Genomic DNA, 26,631 nt, shown 5'->3' on the forward strand with positions numbered 1-26,631 from the left:
CATTTTCTGGTTTAATTTCAATCATTTCCAATCAAAGTAATTGTGTTTTGATTCATATTCAAAAGTAATTCTTGTTTTAATTTGTATTTGTATATCTTGGTTTCATTTGTGAACATTGTATTCCATGTTCTAGGCTTGAAATGGGTAATTTTCAGACTGTTTTGCATATCCCTAGGGACTAACCATTGCTTGTGGGATGGTTGTTATTCATTACAGCAATATTAGTAGAATTTGAAATGAAGTCTGGAACATCACTGAATCATTATTACAGTCTGCTTCTACATTTCCTGCAACAAACTTGATGTAGAAGATGACCAGGCTGAACCCAAGGGAGGGGTCAATGCATCATCAGTCTCGAGTCTCTTTGTGCCCACAAGAAATCTAAGTCCAGCCCACATTGAATTCCATTGGCTCTTATCTATCAACAATTTGCTTTGACTATTAGTAGTTCAGATTCTTGTAGCGAGCTTAAGCTTGCAACAAACCTTTTATTTGAATGGCTGTATTTTCTTAATTCCCTATGCTTCATACTTAAAGCATCAACATCAGCTATTTCCCTCCAACACCACCTCACTCATGCATAGTTCTGAGGAACTTAAAAGATTTCTGTTGGCTCATAGTCATGTACACAGTCTGTTCCCCAGTGGTGGGTTCCTGCCGGATCGCACCGGATCGCGCGCGCTCCCTTTCAGCGCTCCACCTGGCTCGCGCGCTCCCTTTCAGCGCTCCACCTGGCTCGCGCGCTCCCTTTCAGCGCTCCACCTGGCTCGCGCGCTCCCTTCCAGCGCTAAAACCGGAAGTACAGTCTTGCCCCGCCCCTGGCGAAGCAACGACGCCTGCCTGCGCTCCACCAGCTCGGCTGGGAATGGAGATGTTTCCTCAGCGGAGCGGAGCGCCTGAAAAGACTTTTCAGGCGCTCCGCTCCGCTGAGGAAACATCTCGGTTCCCAGCCGAGCTGGTGGAGCGCAGGCAGGCGTCGTTGCTTCGCCAGGGGCGGGGCAAGACTGTACTTCCGGTTTTAGTGCCGGAAGGGAGCGCGCGAGCCAGGTGGAGCGCTGAAAGGGAGCGCGCGAGCCAGGTGGAGCGCTGAAAGGGAGCGCGCGAGCCAGGTGGAGCGCTGAAAGGGAGCGAGCGCAATCCGGTGCGATCCAGCAGGAACCCACCACTGCTGTTCCCTATTTACTTACAGAACTCTGTGAGATAGGTTATAGGCACAAGAGCTTTTGAGGTCTTTTTTTAAAAAATTCCCTCTCAAATCTTAAACACTCACAATGTATCTGAAGCAAGATAATCTCAAAATGATCTAAGAGAAAAATCATAAACATTGGACCTGGAAAGTGATGAGTTGTTGCTTCTTGTCCAATTATGTTGATTTAGGGAGAAGACCAATTTCAGCAGTAATTACTGCTACTTAATTTAACACCAGTTGTCAATGATGTGCTGAGTTGGCTTTTTCACTAAGCCTTGAAAACAAATTGATCATACTTACATACACCAACTAAGACTAAGGCCCATTTTTCCACTGACAGGTAACTAGGCAATGATTATAGATGACTTAGTCATTTCAGCTAGAAAGAGTAGCACAGTCTTCTTAGTAAGAAGTAGGAATAAAACAGCTGATCATCACTAGAGCCTGGGAGCTGTCCTGAAAAACCCAGAGATGGAGAATGGAAAGATTTTTGTGGAGTTTGTGCTTTGATAATAACATATCTAATTTGGGCCTTCTGAATGAATGTTTTGTGAAATACAATTCAAATTTGCTTCTGAATTTTTCAATGCAGTGCTTCCATTTTTACAAATGCATGGTTTATGGAAAGATTTGAAACACACACACATATTTACAAAAATAATGCATAAAAGTTCACTAAACTAGGGAAATGTTCTGTAAAAATATATTATTATGCAAAGGCACATAAGAAGATGATAAATATATATGACAATTGTAGGAACATTACAGCTTTTTTTAAAAAAAATAAACATGTGCAAATAGGATGCAATAAATGTAAGACTGAAAAAAACACAGGCAAACTGAAACAGATTAGTTTGCCCTTATCTAAAGAATTTCCTGATGCTGGAGTTAATTTTGGTATTGCGGTTTTGATTGCTCTATTTCCTGTCTTCTCTCCTTGCCTGGATGAACTTTGTCAGAAGTAAGAGCTTAGAAGAAAACATGTTGATGTCATATGTGACTCTAAGCCACCATGTGGTTTGTTTGGAGTTTTTTTCTTGTTCAATATGTTGTTTAAATACAGCCCTTGTGGTATGTATGCCATGTTTCATTGCTTAACACCAAGTACAAATTCCCACTTCTGGCTCATTCAACAAACCATATTTACACAATACGTGGCTTAGTGCAATGTGGGAAACCTGTCCTTAATTGATGCAATCTGATGTCTTCAGCATTTAAGTTGCATGTAATTGCAGCCCTCAGCCAGTGTTAATCAAGACAAAGACTGCACAGCATCAGATTCAAGGATGTTCACTAATATAATACTGTGGCATTAAAATATTATGCAATGTGCGATTGTTAATTTGTAAAAATAACTGAATACATGTTCATTTTATTGGTGAGATATTAATAAGCTGCAAATCTAAATATATTGTAAAATGTGTGATTCCATTCTATCCTGTTATAAAGGTTTGATACTCTTATCACATTCCAAGTCTAATTTGTGCAGTATAGCTTTAAATATCCCTAGAGGTATATCATTGTGGTCCTTGCTGTATCCCTTGGCACCTGATTATGGCAGTCTGCTTACAAACAAACGCCAATACTCTCTGAGTGCTGCAAAGCAGCATTCGGGGAGTATAAATCATGTCAGCTAATTCACTGTGTCAAGTTATATGAGGGGGCATATATTTATTTAATAACTTTCTTAGCTGCTTCTCAACACTGAAATTTTCAGTGTACCTCAGGACATATAAATAACATAACTCAATACCAATTTAAACTCAAGCAATTTAAAAGTTAAAATGCAATTCCATTTCAAATATCTAACAGCTATAGATTACTGCAAAATTGGAGTGCTGAACAGATGAGCTCATGGACACCCTCCGCCCTGCTACCCCTAGATTTTTTTTAAAAAGTGATAGGCTGTAATTCCAACAGGTTGGAAGGTGGAATTTATTAAATATTTAGAAAAATGGAAAATGGTCATTGTAAACAAAAATAATTGAATTTCAAGTAAACACGCATTAAATATTGGTTTGGTTTGGTCTCATACATTTTTGGGTGCAGAAAGAATGTTAGCTGGAAGTGGGGATTCAGGAGAAGAATAGGACTTGGGAAATGGTTAATCGAAGAACCACATGCCTAGTACTAGGATGATGGAACTAAATAAAATGATAAGGAACCCAAAGAGGAAAGTAGAGCAAATACATAAGAGAACTGGTCAATGCCTGGAATACACTGCCTGACTCTGGTTTCTACTCCAAACCAGAGGTGGCTTACTACCGGTTCACACAAGTTTGGGTGAACCGGTAGTGGTATGTTGGCCTTGATTGCAGAACTGGCAGAGTCCCAAACTAGCCACATCCCTGAACTGGTTCCCCAGTGTTTTTTAGTAATTTTTTCATGTTCTGCCCATGCACAGAACAATTTACAGTCAACTGCGCATACACGCACAGCGCACGCAAAGCGAACTGGCAGTAACACCGGCAGCAACCCATCCCTGCCCCAAACCCCCAAAACCTTAACCTTAGACTGTCTACTGTCAACCTCACCCCATTCCTAAGAGGTCTGTAAGGGACATGCATAAGCCCACCAATGTGCCTACCGTTCTTGTCCTAATGTTCCTTTTTATTCGAATCCATTTCATGTATTCAAAATCATGTAATACATGCTTGACGAAATAAATAAAATAAACTAGAGAAATGAAGTATCCTAAAACAGGGTTCTCCAAACTTGGCTGCTAAGTCCTCCACTTGTGACCGGTCCTAAAGTCCTCGACTTAAGACCGGCTGCAAGTCCTCTACTTAGGACTGGCAGCCGGCAATAGCTCAGCCGCACTTGATTGGCTAAGGCGCCGCTGGCTGAGTGCGGGCTGTCTAAGCATTCCTATTGGTCACCCTGCTTGACAGCTCTAGTATAAATAGCTGTCAAGCAGGGCGAGGTGCTGAATCTCTGTACATAGTTGTTGTTGCTTGTTCTATTGAATAAATAGCTGTTCTACTTACCTCAGCTGCCTCATGCCTCTTCAATTAACTACGAATCTAACACTGGTGACGAAGGTGGGATGCTGAAGGTTCCATCCTGAACAGCTATGAGAAAATGAAACCCAATTAATTTCCTTTCCGTTTACAATTTTTTTTTACCTCAACTTCACTACAGCTATGGCTTCGCTGCCGCCTTTCACAACCTTCAGGTCCGTGAATGAATCCTGGGCTGGCTTCCTAGAGCAATTTGAGTGCTTCCTCATCTCAAATAATAATCACCAACTACCCTCGGACTGCAAATGCAGTTTTTTCCTAAGCTCGTGTGGTCCCAAGATGTTCAACACAGCCAGGGCTCTCACTTCGCCTTTGGCCATGTACGAGTTCAACTGGGACACTCTAATCGGCAAGCTGAGGAAGCACTATGCCTCGACTCCATCTAGAATAGCCCGCCGGTACGCAGTGCGTACAAAAAGACACTGAGACTGTAAGCCAATTCTTACAGTATCTCAGAATGGCGGCTATTCAATGCGAATTCATTGAACTCGATGATTCCTTGGTCGAGCAGTTTGTCTGCAGGTTTTGCAATCTCCACCTGAAGTGGAGATTGCTTGCCCGGGCAGACATCACCATACAGCAGGCGGTGGAAGAAGCTAGAGCTGCCAAGCTATCTGAACAATCAATGGCTGAGATGCACCACTACCAACAACTGCTCACTCCTCCACAGAAAGCCTGCCTCATTGAGGAGCTGGTTCCTCTGGATGACCTGGAGGAAGACCAGGTAGACTGCCTCAGAGCTCTATCCAGACGGCTGCTACCTCAATTGGCCTCCTGCACCGCTGCAGATGCCTGTTTGGGCTGCGGCAGGAATCACGCCCATTCCGCTTGTCCTTTAAGGCTGCTATTTGCTGCCGTTGCGCTAAGAAAGGCCATCTCATCCAAGTATGCCGTGCCACTCTGCCGCCGGCACCTCAACCCAGTACCGGCCACCACTTCAGCCTTAGTATTAGCCACCGCAGCCGCACCAACAATAACGCTTCCAGCAACCATGGAAGGACGATTGCTACACCATCACTAAATATCCACTGGATGCCCCTGCAGTGTCGGTGGGCTCCAAAAAGACTCCAAAAAGATAACCATGTCTCTGCTGATCGAAGGGTCACCCTGTACCATGAAGGTGGACTTGGGATCCTCCCGTTCCCTCCTCTCCTGGACCGCGCTGACCAAGTTGTGCCCTGCTGTCTCCCGTGACCAGCTGATGCCACCAGATACAACCCTAAAAGACTACCAGGGGACTCAAATTCCCACCCTGGGCAGTTACTCTGTGTGGGTTGATTACAGGGATTTCCATGGAAAGCTCCCTGTCTTGGTATTTGGGAAGCCATTTCCCGCGCTCCTGGGACCTGACTGGTTCCCTTCGCTGGGCCTGTCACTCTGGGTGCATCAAACCTCAGCCGCTCCACCTACCGTTGAGGATGTCATCTCTGAATTCACTGACGTCTTTGACAGTAAGTTGGATGAATATAAGGGTTCCCCAATCTCTTTAAATTTGGACCCCAGGTTGCCCCTATAAGACTAAAGGCTCTCAGGGTGCCTTTTGCCTTGAGGCTGAAGGTTGATGCCGAGATAGACAAACTGTTGGCACAGGGAGTCCTGGAATCCATCGGCCACTCCAAATGGAAGACCCCCATAGTGATCTCCGTTATGGCCGAGGGGTCTATCAGGATCTATGCCGACTATAAGTCGATCATCAACCAGGCAAATCCACATCCAGTCCCTGTTGTGCAGCACCTGCTCCATTCCTTGGGGCAGGGCTGCATATTTGTCAAACTGGATATGGTGCAAGCCTATCAGCAGCTCCTGGAGGATGACGAGGCCGCCACTGCCCAGACCATCGTCACCCACTGAGGAGGTTCTGTTGCCGCCGGCTTTAATTTGGCATATCCGTTGCCCCAGGGATCTTCCAGGGCTTCATGGAGCGCTTGATCTATGGGCTCCCAGGCATAGTACCCTACTTTGATGATGTCCTGATCGCTGCCCACAGTCAATCAAGACTCATCGAAGTCCTCCGGAAGTTCCTCGAGCGTTTCAGGGGCGCGGGCTTGAAATTAAAGCGCAACTCATTTGAAATTAAAGTGCAGTTCATTTGCTGTGCCGAAGGTGGAGTTTCTGGGTTTCTTAATAGATGCCCAGGACATCCACCCCACCCCCTCCAAAGTTGCTGCCATCCAGAACGCCCCCACACCCGCCTCTAAGGTAGAGCTGCAGGCATTCCTCAGCCTCCTGAATTTTTATGCGCCTTTTCTTCCACATAATGCATCACTAGCTGAGCCGCTGCATTGGTTGCTCGACCGATCTGTGGTGTGGTGCTAGGGCAGCCACGAGGCGCATGCGTTTGCAGCTGTCAAAGCCATGCTTACGTCAGCGGCTGTCTTAGTACAATACAGTGACAAGCTGCCGCTGACATTAGCATGTGATGCCTTCCCTTTTGGTCTGGGGGCGGTTCTGAGCCATGTACTCCCCAATAGCTCAGAAGCGCCCATAGCTTTTTATTCCCGGACACTCTGCTCCGCAGAGAGGAACTACAGCCAGATCGACAAGGAGGCTCTGGCTGCCGTGTCTGGAATTAAAAAGTTTCATGACTACTTATACGGATGGCAATTTACTCTCTTCACTGACCACAAGCCTCTCCTTAGGCTTCTGGCCAGTGGCCATCCTACCCCTCCCATTCTCTCTCCTAGGATGACCTGCTGGACGGAATTCCTCGTGGCATATTCCTATATGCTGCAATACTGTCCGGGCAAGCAGCTAGGGCATGCCGATGCCCTCAGCCGCTGTGCCCTCCCTACTACCCTCACCCTGTTCCCTCTACTTCTGTACTCTCTATTGCCTCTCTGGACCTGCCGCTCACCTCTTCTGACCTCTCAGCCTCTTCTATGGCTGACCCCGTCCTTTCCCAAGTTTTCACTTGGATTCAGAGAGGATGGCCATTGGAAAAGTTTTCTGAAGTTTTTCGCCCCTTTAAGATCCGCCAGATGGAGCTTTTCCTCCACAGAGGGTGCTTACTTTGGGATGACCAGGTCATCATTCCCCCTCCCTCTGCCATCAGGTGCTTGACTGCCTCCATAGGGACCACCCAGGCATAGCTCGCATGAAGGCTTTGGCTTGCAGCTATGTCTAGTGGCCCCGAATGGATGAGGAGATAGCCTCTTGGGTAGGTCATTGCTCCCTTTGCCAGGTGCCCCACCTTGCTCCGCCCACTGTACCTATCTGGGACTGGGAGATTCCTAGGGGCCCTTGGTCTAGAATCCACTTGGATTTCGCGGGTCCCTTCCATGGCAGAATTTCCTGGTGGTTGTTGACGCCTATTCCCGTTGAGTAGAGCTCATACTTATGTCTTCTATCACAATGGAATGCACTTTGTGGGCCTTGTGGTGCCTCTTCCCAACTCACAGGTTGCCGGACACTATCATGACTGACAACAGCCTGCAATTCATGGCTACGGCCTTCCAGGAATTTCTGACCATACAAGGGATCCGCCATGCTCCAACCACCCTATACCATCCTGCTTGCAATGGCCGGGCGGAATGAACTGTCTGCTTGGCCAAAGAAGCATTGGGTAGAATGGACCGGGGCGACTGGCCGGCAAAGGTGGCTGCTTACCTCCTAGGTCAGCACTCCACCCCTTGCCCATTGTCCCACAAAAGCCCCGCTGAGCTGCTGATGGGCCACCGCCTGTGAACCACCCTCGATAGGCTGCACCCTCTCTATAATGGGCAGCAGCCTTGCAACCTGGGGCCCCTTCCCATCTTTTCAGGGAGGGAGACCTAGTTTATGCTAGGAACTTTTCTGGGGATCCAAAGTGGGTGCCTGCCACCATCATTATAGTAACCTGCCCCTGCTCTTACAGGGTCGGATTCACAGATGGCAACGAGTGGCAGCACCATGTGGATCAACTAAAGTGCCACCTTCCACCTGAGGCCTTCTCACAATCAGGCCTCTCCTGCTCGGGTGCCACCGTCCAGCAGCCTGCTCAAGTTCCACCTCAAACTGATGTTCCACAGCTAGGAACTTTTTTGGGGCTCCAAAGTGGGTGCCTGCCACCATCACTACAGTAACCGGCCCTGCGCTTACAGGGTCGGATTCCCAGATGGCAGCGACTGGCAGTGCCATGTTGATCAACTAAGGCGCAACCTTCCACCTGAGGCCTTCTCACAATCAGGCCTCTCCTGCCGGCCACCGCCTTCCAGCAGCCCCTCCCAGTCTCGCTTCCATCCGTTGCGTCGCCACGCCCGGGCTTACCAGTTCTGCTGAATCAGCCTTCGAGGGTAGGCCCCAATGATGTCACCCGGGGCTACACTCCCTTCAGGGAGGAGCTACAACAGGGGACTTCTTACCTCATCTATGGCTCCGCTGCAACTGAGGCATTCTGGGCGGGTCCGACGCCGGCCCACCTACTTAAGCGATTACACATGCGCTTCGCTAGGGGGGAAGGAGTGCTAAGTCCTCGACTTGCAACCAGTCCTAAAGTCCTTGACTTATGACCGCAAGTCCTCTATATAGGACTGGCAGCCGGCAACAACTCAGCAGCGCCTGATTGGCTAAGGCATGGCTGGCTGAGCGCGGGCTGTCTAAGCATTCCTATTGATCGCCCTGCTTGACAGCTCTAGAATAAATAGCTGTGAAGCAGGGCGAGGTGCTGAATCTCTGTACATAGTTGTTGTTGCTTGTCCTATTGAATAAATAGCTGTTCTACTTACCTCAGCTGCCTCACGCCTCTTCAATTAACTAAGAATCTAACATTGGCAACTTTAAGATTTGTGGACTTCAACTCCCAGATTTTCTTAGCCACTCCAGCCTAAAAGGAATGGTCTTAAGAATCCGATCTTGGATGGTTCATATCTTGGGTTAAGTATGTTACACTTTAATCATGTTTTCTTGTATAGGTCAAAGTTGCTAGACTTATGCAACATGCAAACTAAATCAAAAGCAAAGCCCGTGATTGTTTAGCATAACTCACAAAACCAAGATAGGAATTATTACAGAAAAAAAGTCATATGAAAATTAAAACCCCTGATGAGGGAAGATGGGATCAAGGAGATAATGTGACAGCAGGAATGGTCTGTGTTCCACTATGCTTGGCTAGCATAAATATGGTTTGTTCAACAAACCAAATCTCACTAGGTTTCTATAACATACTGAGCCAAAAAGGCTAAAACCTCATTACCCACCCACAGAAAGATGTATTCACACATATGCCATCATTTTGGCAGAAGCTATTTTATATTCTGATTCCTCAAAAGATATGATAAATGTTAGAAAAACATGCACTGAACGTTCAATTTAGTATTGAATTTATGGCGCACATTGAAGATGTAGCCCTCAATTCATGCCAATGTTCACTTTCCAATATTCTTTAAATTTGTCCCTGAAAGAAGGGGCATCTCAAAAAGGATACAAGATAACCAGATGGAACTCAATGAACTTCTCTTTCTAAGTATTTACTGTAAACATTTATGACAGTTCACTCCATAGTGAAAAATTAAAACCAGTTCTTGTTCTTGAACAATGTATTGTTCCAATCCAAAATCAGTGTGACACAAGAGCTAGTGGACACAAATAGCAGATCCTATTTATTTATTGACATTTATATAGCTGTCCTTATCTCATAGTGACCCTGGCCACAGTGGGCAGCATACATAATATATCAAAATATTTACAAATAATTAAAACAACCAAATTGCAGTATAAATAACATTTTGTTTTAAAATAAAAAACAAAATGGTGGCTAGGGTTGCCAGGTCTGCTTCCAAAAAATAGAGGACAAGCGGGGGGGGGGGGGGGGGTTAAGTAGTAAAAAAAATAAAAAAATTTTTACAATTAAATTATATATTTTCTTACAAACATTTTTACACGTATTAAAATAATCACTTCAAAACTTTACTTAAAATTCAAAACATCAAATATATTATAATAATATGTAAAATATTAAATTACATTTATTTAGATTTAATTCAAATTTAACAGTGAATTCACGAATTCGTAGAATTTGCTAAATTCACCGAAGCTATGTATTTGTGTTTTATACTGAGAACTGATTCAACTGATGGCTATTACTAAAGATTAACCTAATATTACTTACATGGTGATTTAATTAGAATACAGCAAAATAGTATTTACATAAAAACGATTAACAATACAATAATACAATACAATAGTAGAGTTGGAGGGACCTTGGAGGTCTTCTAGTCCAACCCCCTGCCTAGGCAGGAAACCCTATACCGTTTCAGACAGATGGCTATCCAACATCTTCTTAAAGACTTCCAGTGTTGGGGCATTCACAACTTCTGGAGGCAAGCTGTTCCACTGATTAATTGTTCTAACTGTCAGGAAGTTTCTCCTCAGTTCTAAGTTGCTTCTCTCCTTGATTAGTTTCTACGCATTGCTTTTTGTTCTACTCTCAGGTGCCTTGGAGAATAGTTTGACTCCCTCTTCTTTGTGGCAACCCCTGAGATATTGGAACACTGCCATCATGCTATCACTGCTATCATCAACTTTTATGTTTATAATGCTTCAATGAAATCTTTGGTTTGACAAATTCGCGCTCTACATATTGAGCCTAGTACTCATTGATGTACGTTATTGAGTGTTCCAAAACATACCTATCCAACTAAGAAAAAAGTATAATATAAAAATAATAGGTAAATGCGAGTTAAGAAAAATAGTGTGTAAATAATTTTATATACTTTTATTAAATGTCTTGTGAAACAATTGAATATGATTAATAATTTTTTCGGAGAATCGAGTTCAATGGATATTCGATCTTTGTCTCATTCTAACTTATGAAAAAAAAAGACAAAACGCAATTCTCCTATCCTTATTCTCTTAGACTGTACAGCTTTAGATTACGTACCATTTCATCATAAAGCTTTTGAATAAAAAAAATGTCCACTATTTTGTGGGAAAAAAAATAGTGAACATAATGTGAAAAAAGCGGACTGTCCACTCAAATAGTGGACACCTGGCAACCCTAATGGCGGCAAAACATAGTGCACTCCCTTACCTGTCATACAACTGTTATCATGGTAGAGCTGTAGAGTTGACCTCTCCATTCTTTTTTGCCCATCCTGATATAATTAACTAACGTGTCTCAAACCCTTGATATATAGAGCCACCCAGACTCCAATTGAAAGTCAGGAAGCATACAAGTTTAATAAATTATTATTGATGAGATAGGAATAAAAGCAATAGGCCCTAACTGATTAAAACTTTGTTTAAATTATAACAAGTTGCAGTAACATTTCCTTTCCTGAAATTGAGGGAAATCCATAAGCTATAATAAATGAGCATATTGGGAACCAGATCTTCAGAGTTATTTTTCTTTAAAATTATTTTTGTTAATATGAATTCAGACATAGATGAAATAGTGCAGCCATATTTACCTTAATCCAAGTGCTCTTTAAAACTGCATTGCATTGCTCCTTTCTCTTGTCAACACATACTGAGCAACAGCAATGACTACTAAATTTCTACTGTAGGCAACAGCTGGAAAGCATTCACACCTCAGTTGGTACTGCTGATGTGACAAAATGGGTCATTCCATGAGTGAAATGCAGCAGACACTTTAAAAATGGAAACTACTACTGAATGCATTACTCCTCAATCTGCAACATGAATCTTCTAGAGCAACATAGTGGAATTATTTTGTTGTATCACTTGAATTTAATTTTTGATCTAAGAAGTGAGATGTGGCAAGTAAACTATAGCTTGAAGCATCCTCAGAAATCTGTTTATCTAGTGATGTTCCCGACTTAAGAATTTCCATGTGGCACCTCAAATTTTCAGTGTGTCCATTGAAATATTTCTTGGCACCCCTGATGTTTAGATTATGATATTTTATTTTTTAAGAAATAAGATGCTAGTGATGCAGGGTAAATATCACCCACCATTATTATTGGTGAAAAATAACTAAGAAAGCAGAAGGAAGAAGAAATGTCCAATGGGAAGGAAAGTCATGGCAGAAGAGATGACTAATTACATTCCTATCAATTTATAGTTTGCAACAGATTGTTACCCCAATTGCAGGCATTTTGTGAGAGCACGTATTCAAAGAAGGTTAGAGATCTTTGCTCATGAGTGCCACTTTTGGCCTTTGAATGGCATGCTAGAGTCTAAAAAGTGGATAAGTGCCAGGTGAAAAACTAAAACAGGAGGTAGCAAATAATTTGAGAAAGAAAAATAGCTTTGGGGGAAATGTCGTACCTATTTTTTTAATGTGTGTATTCCTTGCATAAAAATCAGCATAACACCTAATTATAATTTTCCCCGACCCCAGACTGTTCAAGGTGTATTTCCTCTTTTTCCTCTGGACAACAGTGGGTTGATTGTTTTTACTGAAGTTTTAGGAGGTTGCATGACTGTATTTGAACTCTACAGGCTTCCTCTCTGTTTATTTTGGGCCTAAAATAGAAGGCTTAGCCCTAGTATATTGCTGGCAATAAGGGTATCATTCTAAGCATTTTGGGGAGTTGTCAGTATATGCAACTTGACCACTGTGGGGGTGGGGGACTCCCACATGCCCATATTGAAAAAGTATTCCTGATTGGGATGGGTGCCTCATTTGAGGCTTCCTCTCCCCCTGAAAATAATCTCAGTTGTTTTCTCGTGTAGTTGCAAGGACTGGTAAAGAGAGGGTCTTTTTCTTTTTTCAAGCAGGAAACAAGTGACCTAGATTGGGAGCCCTCAGTGGTTGCCCCCCCCCCAGAATAAAGGCAGTTTAACTTATAGTTGGTTTTAAAATGACTCTTGATAGAACATCTATAATAAAATCATACAGATGTTATCATACAGATGGGAAGTGCTACAAATATTACTAAAGCTAAGTTGAGTTTAAGTCATAGCTTGAGAGTTCATTGAAGATTCATGCCACAGGGCAAAAGTGACTTACTCCCTTACAATTCATTTTAGAACGTCCTCTCCTGCACTCCACTCAGTTTTCACAACTAAAGTTTCCATTGCTATCAAAGGAAGAAAATATCTACCGTGTTTCCCCGAAAATAGGACATGTCCTGATAATAAGGCCAAGCCACATTTTTCTGGTGGGCAAAAATATAAGCCCTCCCCCGCAAATAAGCTCCCTGGACAACCCACCACCTCCAGCCAGGCACCAACCTAGCAGTATCCTGAAGGTGCCAAACCGCGGGAATGGGGGGGGAGGCAAAGGTGATTATGTTGCTTGGTGCCTTTGGGATACCGCTAGGTTGGTGAGCAGCGCTGCACCCAGCTGAAGAGGGGGGTTGCCGGGCAGCTGCTCTCTTGCGAGCAGACTCCCAAAGAGCCAGGCACAGCCTCATGGGCGAATGGCTGGGTTGTGCTGTCGCAGCAGCACAACACAGCAGCCATGAAGCGACCATGCTCACGAGCAGCCACCCGGCAAACCCCCTTTCCAGCCGGACACAGTGCCATTTACTGACCTAGGAGTATCGCCAAGCCGCGTAGCCGCGTAGTGACTGTTCGCCGCCGCCCAGCTCCCGCAGCTTGGCGCCTTCAAAATGCCAGTGAATGGTGCTCTGCATGGCTGGAGAGGGGGGTTACATGAGCAGCTGTTCTGCTCTCGTTCGCATTCCTCCCAGCCTCACGATGCTCTGGCCCAGCTCTCCCCGCAGAGCCTCTGCTGCCGCATGGCTTTTTCAGCGGCTTCCAAACCGAGTCTTCCGGCAGTGGCCACTCTGGGTGTATGCTCTGTGGTTGTGGCCCAGCTGCCAACTGAGGGTATAACCATAGAGCGTACACCCAGAATGGCCACTGCCAGAGGACTCAGTTTGGAAGCCGCCAAAAATGCCGTGCAGGGATGGTGGTGGCGGCGGCAGCGGAGGTGCCCTGGCTCTGCAGAGGGAGCTGGGCCAGGGCATTGTAAGGCTGGGAGGCGCACAAGCGAGAGCGTAACAGCCGCTCCCGTAACCCCCCTCTCCAGCCATGCAGAAAGCCATTCACTGGCATTTCGAAGGTGCCAAGCCACGGGAGCCAGACAGCGAACAGGCGCTCACATGGCTTGGCGATACCCCTAGGTCAGTGAATGGCGTTGTGCCCGGCTGGAAAGGGGGTTTGCTGGGTGGCTGCTCGTGAGCGTGGTCGCTTCATGGCTGCTGTGCTGCACTGCTGCGACAGCGCAACACAGCCGTTCACCCGAGGCTGTGCCCGGCTCTTTGGGAGCCCGCTCACAAGAGAGCAGCCGCCCGGCAACCCCAAAACAATAAACCCTCCCCTCATAATAAGGCCCAAGCCATATTTTGTGGGTAAAAAGAAAATAAGACTTTCTTATTTTCGGGGAAACACGGTATTATGGACAGCAGTTGATTAGGACTTAGTTTGACCAAGTTTGGGGTTCCCAAACACCTATTTGATGTATTTTGCTACAAGGAAAAGATCAGTCCTACCGAATCTGCTTTTTAAGGAGGAGGACGAGCTTCCGGCGATGGCGGTCGCCTCCTAAAGCTCCGGAATATCAAGGAGCGCAGTGATGGGCGGAAAGGTTGTATCCGACCCTCATTTCCATCCGAGGGTCGGGAGTCAGATAGCATGACCACCCTGGCTCATTTTCGACCCATTTGGGTCTGCCAGGGTGGGTCAGAAGACTGGCGGGAAGGATAGAGAGCAGATGATGTGCGGAATGGGGGAGAGAAACCGGCAACGGAAATGGCGGCATGTGTGTCAGCGACAGCGGCGGCGGCAATGTTTGGAGCGCTTTGAAGCATTTTGGAGCGTTTTGGAGAGAACGGCTAGTAGGAGGAATTGTGAGGCTGGAATTGTGAGGCTGGAAGGAAAGAGGCTGTGGCGCTGGCGAGGAAAGAGGCTGGTGAGCTGGAGAGCTGGAGAGTTGGAGAGCTGGAAATGGTGACGTTTGTGACAGCGTTTTGGAGCATTTTGGAACGTTTTGCAGAGAGCGACAGGAAGGAAGAATGTGAGAACGGCAGGAAGGAGGAATGTGAGGTTGGATGGAAAGAGACTGGTGAACGGGTGAATTGAGAGGTTTGGAAGGAGTGAGCTGGTGAGCTGAGAGGCTTGGAAGGAGAGAAGGAGAGACTGGAAGGAGAGTGAGGAAAAAGGAGAGAGAGGAAAAAGAAGCATTTGGAAGGACATTGGAAGGACACTGGAAGGGGAGAGGCTGGCTCCAACAGCAGCCGCTGAAAGAGTTGTCATGGATGCCAGTAACATCATTAGGACATTGGGTGATTGGGTGAGTCCCACCAACATCTGGATTTGAGGTGGGAGTCATGAGAGAGTAGGACTGGAATGGAGGTTGGGGGCGGCTGGGGGCGGCCTGGAACACTGGAGGTCACCGGAAGCCCTATATTAGGGCTATGGGTAGGCCACAGGGGTGTTTAGGCCAAGACCATCTGCCCCCCAAGAACATCGGCCCCCTCCCAATCGGGAACTCCATTCCTTAAGAACTCCAGATTACCATCTTTAAACTCTCTCTATGAATTCCCACCCACCTAGGACCACCTAGGATCATCTACCCTTTGGACCATCTCTCCTCCACCCAGACCACCATTTGGACATCTAAGAACTCTTCCCCCCCCCCTTTTTCTATGACTGACCATTTACCATCTATAATACCTTTGACCCCATCGTGTTTTTAAGATTCTGAAGATTATTTATACGAGGCTTGACCTGCTCCGCCTGCGGGAGACCCCCCTCTCGCAGGCATGGCCCTTGACGCTTGCAAGGGCCCGCCTTGATGACGGGTTTATAGACCCCGAGAGGTGGAAGAAACGGAGGCTTAGGGGGTTTTTAACTAAATGTTTTTTATCCTTTTTAGGGGGCTCCAGGGAGCGTTTTAGGGTAGGAGGGGAGGGAAATCTGTCCAGGAGGAGGTCCAGTGCCAGGCGAACAGGTGAGTCCAGGAGGGAAGTGAGTGTGGTGGAGGGGGGGAGGGGAAAGAACGTTCCAATAGAGGGTTGCCTTATTACATCGGTCGCGGGGAGGGGGGATGCGAGGACAGGAGAAGACCACAGCGTCGGTTGGGAGACCGTGGTTGTTGGTTACACCCGGTCGTTTGTACCAACCCCCGCAACCTAGGTGGTCAGGAACTACAGAGCCAAGGCCTGAGGCCTGATGCTCTGCAATGCAAGGTCCGTGACCAACAAGGCCCCCCTCATTAATGAGTTGATCTCAGAGGGGGAGCTGGACCTTGCAGGGATAACGGAGACCTGGTTGGGCCACGAGGGTGGTTTACCCCTTGTGGAAATGTGCCCGCCGGGTTTCCGTGCATTTCATCAGCCTCGAGCCTTGGGTAAGGGTGGTGGGGTGGTGGTAGTGATACGGAAATGTCTAGAGCCGAGAGAGCTCACTGTACCTCAGATGTGAGTCCCTTGGTGTGAAATGGGGCCCAGGGAGGCAGTGGGGCTTGCTGATTGTATACTTGGCTACTCGCTATACGTCAGCAGCCCTGCCCGAGCTCCTCGAGCTGATCTCAGAGACGGCAGTTGAGACCCCCAAGCTTGTGGTTATGGGGGATTTCAACTTGCCGTCGACGGGGGAAGCATCCGAGGTAGCTCGGGAGTTCATGGCTTCCATGACAGCCATGGACCTGACCCAATTAATTCAGGGCCCCACACACGAAGGTGGCCACACTCTGGACCTTGTTTTTGTATCTGAACAGTGGGCGAGTGATCTGGGAAGAGTGGATGTAACCATTACTCCCCTGTCATGGTCAGATCACTCATGTCTCCGGCTGGACTTACCTGGTGCTACCCCCCACCGCGAGGAGGCAGAACCAAACTGTCCAAGTTGGTACCGCCCAAGGCGCCTGATGGAACTGGATAGGTTCCAGACGGAGCTTGGGCCATTCCCTGTAGCCCTGACCCGCTCTCGCTCCGAGAACCTAGTGGCCGCCTGGAATAGGGCGGCCGCTGGGGCCCTGGACCGAGTTGCGCCTTTGCGGCCTCTCCTGCGGCGACGACCCACCCGGGCTCCTTGGTTCACCGAGGACCTGAGGTTGATGAAGCGCCATAGGAGACGCCTAGAGGGCAGGTGGAGGTCTTCACGCTCCGAATCTGACCGAACACAAGTAAGAGCCTATTTACGGACTTAACTTGAGGCATTAAGAGTGGCCAAATGCAGACATTGTGCCACTCTTATTGCGTCCGCCGATAACCGCCCTGCCGCCCTGTTTCGGGTGACCCGCTCTCTCTTATCACATAGGACGCGGGAACCCCCTCTACAGGGCAGAGCAGAGGAGTTTGGGGAATATCTGCAGGACAAAATCGCTCAGATCCGGAGCGGATGGACCCCCTTCAGTGGACCAGAAGAGCCGCCAACAGTGAGTCTTGTGAGACCACTCTGGGAGGAGTTTGCGTCTGTTGCCCCCGAGGATTTGGATAGGTTGCGTGGACGGCTGCGACCGACCACATGTTTAATGGACCTGTGTCCCTCCTGGTTGGTACTGGCATCCTGGGAAGTGACACGAGGCTGGCTACTGGGCCTGGTGAACGCCTCTTTGAGCGAGGGGTCCTTTCCTGCCGCCTTGAAAGAGGCGGTGGTGAGGCCCTTACTCAAGAGGCCTTCCCTTGACCCGATGGAGCTAGCTAATTATCGTCCAGTCTCCAACCTTCCCTTTTTAGCGAAGGTTGTAGAGAATGTGGTGGCACAGCAGTTTCCACGACACCTTGAGGAATCCGAATATCTAGACCCACGCCAGTCCGGTTTCCGGCCCGGACACAGCACGGAGACGGCCTTGGTCGCGTTGGTCGATGATCTCTGGAGGGCCAGAGATAGGGGTTGTTCCTCTATCCTGGTCCTATTAGATCTCTCGGCGGCTTTTGATACCATCGACCATGGTATCCTATTGCACCGGCTGGGGGGGATGGGAGTTGGAGGCACCGTTTTGCGGTGGTTCGGCTCCTAAATCTCCGACCGGACGCAATGTGTGTTGGCAGGGGGGCAGAGGTCGACTCTGAAGCCACTCACTTGTGGGGTGCCTCAGGGGTTGGTCCTCTCACCCCTTCTGTTCATCGCATATGTGAAGCCGCTGGGGGAGATCATCCGTGGTTTTGGGGTGGAGTATCATCTGTACACTGACGATACGCAGCTGTACATTTCCACCACAGACCACCCCAACGAGGCTGTCGAGGCGATGACCCGGTGTTTGGAAGCCGTTGGGGTCTGGATGGGGGACAACAGACTCAAGCTCAATCCCTCCAAGACTGAGTGGCTGTGGCTACCGGCACCCCGGTTCAGTCAGTTGATTCCATCGCTGACCATAGGGGGCGAGCAATTGCCCCCTGTGGAACGGGCGTACAATTTGGGCGTCCTCCTAGATGCCCGGCTGTCAATGGATGACCATGTGGCAGCCGTGGCAAGGGGGGCGTTCCACCAGGTTCGCCTGGTGCGCCAATTGCGCCCCCTACTGGACCGGGATGCCCTACGCACGGTCACTCATGCACTGGTGACGTCTCGGCTGGACTACTGCAATGCCCTCTACATGGGGCTTCCCTTGGGACGCGCTCGAAGACTGCAGCTAGTCCAGAACGCAGCCGCGCGGGCTATTTTTGGGAGTACTAGGTACTCCCACGTAACACCGCTCCTGCGCGAGCTGCACTGGCTGCCTGTGGTCTTTCGGGTGCGTTTCAAGGTGTTAATCACCATCTTTAAAGCGCTCCATGGCTCAGGACCTAGGTACTTGCGGGATCGCATCCTACCACACACTTCCCTGCGACCGATTCGCTCTCACAGGGAGGGGCTCCTCCGGGTGCCGTCCACTAGGCAGTGCCAACGGGCGACACCTAGGAGTAGAGCCTTCTCTGTGATGGGCCCAACCCTCTGGAATGACCTCCCCCCCGATATCAGAACCACCACCGACTTTCTCTCCTTTCGACGAAAACTGAAGACTCACCTGTTCCGTTTAGCCGGCCTGGACCATTCATAACCTCATTATACCTCTTGGCAGATATATTTTAACTGGGTATTTTAATTGGGTATTTTTTAGGATTGTTTATATACTGTTTTTTATCTGCTTTACCTGTACAGAGCTGTATTGCCTCCTCTTCTATGTTTCTATGTTTTTATGTTTCCATGTTTGTAGTCTATTTTATCTATTTCATTTGACTGTACACCACCCCGAGTCCCTTTGGGGAGAGGGGGCGGTATAAAAATCGAAATAAAAGGTAAAGGTAAAGGTTTAACTCCAATAAGCATCCTATTCAATTGAAATGGATGCATTAACTTATCTACATTGAAACTGGCACATATGTGACTGGAAGCATTTCATGTGACAGGCTCAACCTCGAATTGGCCTCAAATGGTTGTGTAAAATGAATTTGGAGACTTCTAAGACCTCACTCTGGAAATGACATCTAAATGGGCTGTCAAAACTAGATATACATAGTAGCTGAATTACTGTTGTGGAACCAGATGTGTTTCTGCAGCATCATGCAGTGTAAGTGTAAAAAGGTACTGTAATATTTTGATCTTTTGTGGAATGCTCCATAAAAGGAATTATTTTATGCAGAAAAGTATGTGGAAAGAAAGATTCTAAGCCAGATGTTTTCCTACTGTGGAAATGTTTTCACTCCAGAAATTGACATTTATACACACAGTACATACAAGAGCATGATACTTTGCAATGATCAAGTGACTCTCCACTGCAGGCATAGTCCTGCTTGGTGTTGTGGACTGGGGCAAAAAAACATCACAGTCTCCATCATGGTATCTGGAGAGGGGAAAGTGCAGGTAAACCTGGTTATTGTTCATCTAGGAAAATATAACAAACTACTTTTTCCTATCTTCCTTTGAGGATGGCCCAATTTTCTCCATTGCTGGGAAAAGGTAAGTGAGCAATTAAAAGCAAGGAATGTTCCTTCCCCTTTTCACTTTTTGCTGGGCAAACCTCTCCAACTCAATGGGCTCCAGATGTGTTGGACTTCTCTCAAAAACTATGCTGGCTAGCAGTTACAAGAATTAAAATCCAACCTATCTTAATGGTATCAGATTGGGGAAAGGAGCAAAGCATTTTGTGGGTTACAAATCCCATTGATCTAAAGCATGGGGAATGCTGGAAGTTGAAGTCCACACATTTTAAAGTTGCCAAGTTTGAAAAACATTCCTTTATATGATGTGTTAGATTTGATTCACTCTCACAAGTCAGGACAAAGACTAAACTAAGTCATTAAAACTGAATTTTTAATTAAAATTTTGTTGAAATAATGCACGAGGGTCAACCCATCTAATGAATGATTGCTAGTCATCACAAAAATCATGGGATAGGAAAAGTTGTTTTCTTATTCTGTAGTTGACAATACTTGAAAGTGACAGGTCTGCTGTTTAAAATTTAAACACAACATTAGTATTATTAAATGTTCTTCTTTCTTGGTTGGGCATCTTAACGGACAGATGATTAAATAAAATATTAAAACTCCACTTACAAGAGTATCTTCCACTCTTGGAAGTTGCAATTGCGCTTCCCACAGAGAGGGGACGCTCAAGGGCATCCCGAAAACTGCACGTGAGCACTTTTCGGAACTCTACTGCAGTGCTGTAATAGAGCTGCCCTGCAAATCGCCCGGACGGCCACCAGATGGGAGCAAAGAGACAAAAGACCATTGTAACTTTTTGCTGCTATCTAGCGCACGTCGGGATATTTCAGTTCCGAACTGACAGCAGCAGGAGATAGGAGGAACTGGCTGTCTCCCCACTCACCCCCAAAGGGAACGGGGAAATGTTGAAGAGGGTCGCATGTGGTGCTGCTTCCGTAGGTGGGGAGGATCGTTCCAGGACGACTTCCAACCCGTGAGTGGATCCGGGCCCCGCTCTGGTGGACGAGAGACGACTTAAATACTGTAGCTTGACACTGCTCCTCCATAGAAAGAGCTGCCGGTCGGACGTCATCCACGCAAACAGGGACGCACCCTTGGGGAAGGAAAAAAAATCAGCGCGCAGAAGCGAAAGCGCAGCTGGGGGGAGTCTCGCTGTTGCTCCGCCGGGCCGCCCCGGATTTGCCGCGCTACTCCTCCGCCTTCCGTGCGCCCGCCGCCCTCGCTCCTCCCTCGCCGGCTCCAGAGCCCCGCCTCAATCCCAGGGAGGAAGGACGGGGAGAGGCGGAGCGCATGAGCTGCCGCCGCCGCCACCACCGCACACTGGAGCCATCGAGCCTGGAGCGAAGGCAAAAAAAAGAAGAAGAAGCAGGCAGGTAGCGAAGAAGCCGGAGGAAGGAAAGCAAGCAGAGCAGCGGGCGGCTGGGCTCGCCCTGGCAGGCAGCGGCAACGGGGTGAGCGGGGAAGCGGTGGCGGGTTTGCTCGGGCTTCTCCTCCTTGTGCGGGGCCCGGTCACCTCCCTCTCGCAGCCAGGCCGAGGGGCCCTGCAGCTTGGCTCGGAGCCCGGGAGGGAGAGAAGCGGCCGCGGGGAGCGACGGTGCTGCTGCTGCTGGGGGTCTCCCTCCGGAGAAAAGGAAGGGGACCCTGTTCCTCCTGCCCCCCTCCCCGAAGCGGCGGCGGAATGACTGCACCCCGGCAGCAGAAAGGGGGGCTCTCCGGAGGGAGCGCCTCTGACAGCCAGGCTGGAGCCGGGCCAGAGAGTGAGCTGCCCCGGAGTGCACGTAACGTGTGCGTGTTTGCGGTCGGGGGGAGGTGGCCAGGGGTTGGGGGTGGGGGAGTTCCTGAACGAGGGGGAGCCGTGGGTTATCGCGGGGTTAAAGTGGCGAAGTTCTCCGGCGTTTCTTTTGAGGAAGGGGGAAAAAGGGTAGGACTGCGAGGGGGTGTGTGGAGGAGGAGAGGAGGAAGGGAAGGTTATTTTGATCGATTTGACAGCACAGATACCTTTCTCCCATTAGTTAGAGAAGGTCGCTGCCTCTCTCCTCTCTCTTGCTTGTTTAATTCTGCTCCTTCAGGACAGGATGGAGATTTCTGCCTTTTTTTCTGGGGTGCCCAGAATGGTGCTGCTACCCGCACAGCTCAAAGGGTGGTCCTTTCCTCTAGAACAGTGGTTCCCAACGTGGAGTCCACGCCCCACAGGGGGGCAATTTGATTTTTAATGGGGGCAGTTTGAACCTTGTTTAAACCAAGTTAATGGCCTTCCTCCTCCGCGGGAGTAGAGTTCACTTTTTGAGTAAAGTAAGAATTATATGTCATGGGGGGGCGGAGCATCAGGATTTTAGAGATGCTTAGGTGGGGCATGGCCAAAAAAAGGTTGGGAACCACTGCTCTAGAAGGACTGTTGCTGTGATGTGATTTTTCTCCATGGGTCAGAGAATCCTAAGGACTGAAGGGAGCTGCTCCTTTTTTGGTGATCACACTGTGGGTGCCAAGCATTTTTCAGGCTAGTTTCTGGAACAATACAGTATGGCTGACATTGGCATTGGTCTTCTGAACTTAAGAGTATGAATAACAACAGAACTTTAATTCTAATTAGTTATATTGTAATCTCCTTTCTAACTAAAGGTGTTCTGCTTTTATGTGTATATCCAGCAGCCACTAGTGACAACTCGCTTTGATGTGCTGGTGGATCCAAACTTAAGTCATTGGCATGTTGGGTTCTTAATGCCAAATACTTGAATTACTGCCAGAAAGACTCAACTTCCTCTCATCCCCTTCCCTTGAATTTCTGCTTCTGGTTGGTTTCATTAATGAGGAAGTAAAATACAAAATTTCCCCACGTCTCCCATGTAGCATGTAATGAAAAGAAACTGGACTCTTGACTTCTCTGTTTTGAACTTTTGTGGTTGGGGGAAGATTGCTGGCACTTTGCTGCCATCCTGTTTCAGCTTTAGCACAGCTTTAGGTCTTTTGCAATAGCAGTTTTGCTAAGGATCCCCATTTGGGTCAAAAGACATTCCTTAACTTCAGTTGCTTTTGTCTGCCTTAGATGAATAGCTCTCTCCTTGAAAGAACCAATAACTTCTTGCCAGCTGTAAACTTTGTAGCAAGCTGCCTTTTGAATATTTCAGTGGTTGAAAGCAGTACTAAACTGAATTTTGTGTAAACTGGGGATGTTTTTCTACCGTTATCATAGATACCATCTAGTATGGGGTTGGTGCAGGGGCTCATTCTCTGTATTGAGTTGTCCACAGAATGAATTATAAATTATTCGGGTTATAGTAATTTCTGGCTTGAGGAATCTGAGCAGCTGCTTGCATTTCTCGTGAATGGTTGTTTTTTCTCATTGACCACGTATTTGATGTGATATCACCTGGCTGGTTCAGCCATGACTCTATGGTAAGTTAAAAGGTCCATGGTCTTGAATTCCAAGTGTATATTAGACTCATTTGATGGATTTGTATAGCCTCTTAATTTATTCTCCCTAAAGCATGGAAATAAAAAAATGAGCAGTTCATAAAAGCAAAAATGCCTAAGGTGAAAGCTAGTTATTTTACCAAATAACTTAGGTATGCATGAAGATTTTTTTTAAAAAAAAAATCTTGGAGTGGCATGATTGGAAGGCAAAAATTCAGTGGGAATCCACTCAGAAATGTATATTTAGCACTTTATGTTGTTATTGTTTAATGCTTTCAAGTCTATATTAACTGCTAGGAACTGCCTGGAAAGTCCCTGCAGTTTTCTTGGCAAGATTTCAAAAGTGTTTTGCCATTGCCTTCTTCTCAGGGCTGACAAACTGGCCCAAAGTGACCCAGCTGGCTTTGAGCGAAAGGCTGGTATAAATCTCACAGTTTCACAGTTACTAGTTTGGTGCCCTAACTACCAAATTTGCTTAATGGAAACTAGAATTAGTACTGATTTGTTAAGTTGATAATATTTGAACGTATCAGTTTGAAATGTTCTTTTTCAGGGAGATGGGGAGGGACTGGGTTTTGAATGTGAAAAATGAGCTTAGCTGATCATTAGTACAGTTTCCTAGCTATAGGATTTCCTATTTTGAAATACCAACAACATCTTCAAAAAGGGAAATGCAATATACTATTTGCAGTATGTCACAAGACAGAAGGGCAGTCACATTGTCTACACTTCATGCCAGTCTTCTATTTTAATATGTGGGAAGTATAATTCTTCTCCATGTACATCATTTCCTTCCTGAGTAGTACCCCATGTCAGTTCATCATGTGTGTACTTGTTTGTGTATATTTTTAAGTTTAATTATCTAGATAAACACAGATTTGTAAATTGCTTCATATAGCCCCCCCATTGAAGTTCCAAAGCATCTTAACAAGCTGCATGTATTGACCAATGGAAAGATTATATTCTCTCTCATTGTAAAACTTTCAGAATAATTAACTTTCTATAGTAATAATCCATGAGATATTTTTTGTGTGCCAATATTTGTTATTTGTAGAAAGACTGGAAATAGTTCAGATATATGAGGTGTTTGAAGTGAGAACAAAACCGTCAATTAAAACTAAATATTATGAATATAAATGAATGTAAATGAAAGTAACATTTATATATGGGTTTTTAAAAACTTAAATTAATAATTCATGTTTACAAAACTAGCTAGATGTTTACAACACTTCCAGATTTCAGAACAATACAAAGTTCTGTCAAGAACTGAAAGTTTTCATGGCATTTACTTGTCACCTTAGTATTTTTGTAGTTGATCTTAACAGCAGCAGTTTGATTGTCAGAATTCAATACACAATGTCTTCGTTTTAATTATTCCATGTTACTTAATGACACAGTTTAAAATAGCCTGGGTGGGAAATAAATTTTCAGCTTCCTTAGCCTTTTAGTTAACCCAAACCCACTGAAGTGCTATTTTTCAAATCAGTGAACTATCTTGATATGTTGAACCCTGATACTTACCATGTTTTTCGGAGTATAAGACGCACCTTTTTCCCTCAAAAAGGAGGCTGAAAATCTGGGTGTGTCTTATACACTGAATACAGCATTTTTTGCCTTCTGAAACTGCCCCCTTCACCAAAATGGCCGTGCGTAGCCTTATGGAGGCTTTTAGAGGGCTCCTGGGGGCTGGGGAGGGCAGAAATGAGCAAAAAATGGGCTGTTTTGGGGAGGTTTGCAAAGTGCAAAAACTTTTTCTTTAATTTGCTTCTTCAAATCCTTGGTGCGTCTTAATACTTCTGTGCGTCTTATACTCCGAAAAATACGGCATATGCATACCCAAAAAAACATTCCAGTGAGAGATTCAGCAGTGCAAATTCCACTGAAATAAAGTAGTGTAAAAACAGTTACAATATTTGTATAAACTAGTTTGAAAGCCACTTTGGTTTAGGGATTAAAGCACCAGGCTAGAAAACTGGAGACTGTGTGTTCTAGTCCCTCCTAATCCATGAAAGCCAGCTGGTTGACCTTGGGCCAGACACTTTCTCTCAGCCCATCTTACCTCACAGGGTTGTTGTGAGGAAAAATCAGATGAGAAAGGTTGTATTGGATACGTTTGCTGCTTTTGAGTTCTTCATAAAACCAATAAAGGCTGGATATAAATTAAATAAATATATATAAACTTTGAGATAATACATGCCTTCGTTTTAAGGTGCTATGAGATGTTTGGTGTTTCTGCCACAAAAGTTGAATGTGACTCTCTTTTGGAATCTTACTTTAGAGATACCCAAAAATGCTGGTTACATTGTGCATATTAATATTCAAACTTTGCAAAAGCAATATTAAATACTGTAACTCATATGTCTATAGTTCTATTAAGAACAGCTTGAAATTAGCAGTCATTGTATTCTATTGCCATGGATTTTTCCCAAATAATAAATATTCACCTATGATTTGGAAATTACTAATATTAATGCTTTATTATTTTGTTTTTGGACTATTTGATTATTCTACTGCAGATTTGAAGTGTGTTTTCTTTACAGTTGTTGAAAAAATGTATTTATGTCAGTACAACATATGTAGTTTTTAAGGTGGAGTTGAATTAAAACAGGAAGTCCTGTGTTCAACTAATTCTGTAAACATATCTATTTTCATGCATATTATTTTGTGTGAAAGCTTGACACTTCAACAGAACAGTGGTTGCTGTTTCAGAAAGTCATAACGTTGATCCCTGCTATTTAGTATAGGTTATAATTTAGGAACAAAACAAAACAATTATATTGTATTCAATAAATATGTAACTGACAAAGGCTCACTTTCCCAGATAGATTGGAAGACCTTGATTAGAATAATTAAGGAAATACTATTTCTGAATGGTAGCAAACGTGATAAGTGAAAAGTTAATTGCAGTTACTTGAGTTTGAATGTTTTCTTTCGAGCATTGCATTGGCCATATTTTTAAGGGTTGAAAATAAAACTAAATTTTCACATTAAAATTTACAGCACAAATGCTTGTCCATGACAAATGCATATTTATATACATTTTCCCCAAGTTTTTGCTTTGTAGAAGGAAGTTATATCATAGTACTAGATTTTTGCAGAAAAATTGGTGTTAATTCTTAGTTCTGTTAATATGATTGCAATGTAATAATAGTCTAAGTATTTTTCCTAGAATGAATTCCTTGAGTTCAAGGACACCTATTTGATAATAAACACAAACACACACACACACCACCACCACCACCACACACTTTTT

General features: G+C 45.8%; 1 protein-coding gene across 2 annotated transcripts in view; it reads left to right on the forward strand.

The window, feature by feature from the left end:
- Nucleotides 1-21,030: 21,030 nt before the first annotated feature.
- RAP1A (RAP1A, member of RAS oncogene family) overlaps nt 21,031-26,631 on the forward strand; it is a 94,786-nt gene continuing 89,185 nt past the window's right edge. The window contains exon 1 of one of the 2 annotated variants that reach the window (XM_081946151.1): nt 21,031-21,418. The gene's annotated coding sequence lies outside the window, so the exon portion shown is untranslated. The remainder of the gene's footprint in view (nt 21,419-26,631) is intronic. The other variant, XM_081946150.1, reaches the window with a different exon arrangement.

Source organism: Natrix helvetica, assembly GCF_964273705.1.
Source record: "Natrix helvetica genome assembly, chromosome: 3".
In the NCBI taxonomy this organism is placed as follows: Eukaryota; Metazoa; Chordata; class Lepidosauria; order Squamata; family Natricidae; genus Natrix; species Natrix helvetica.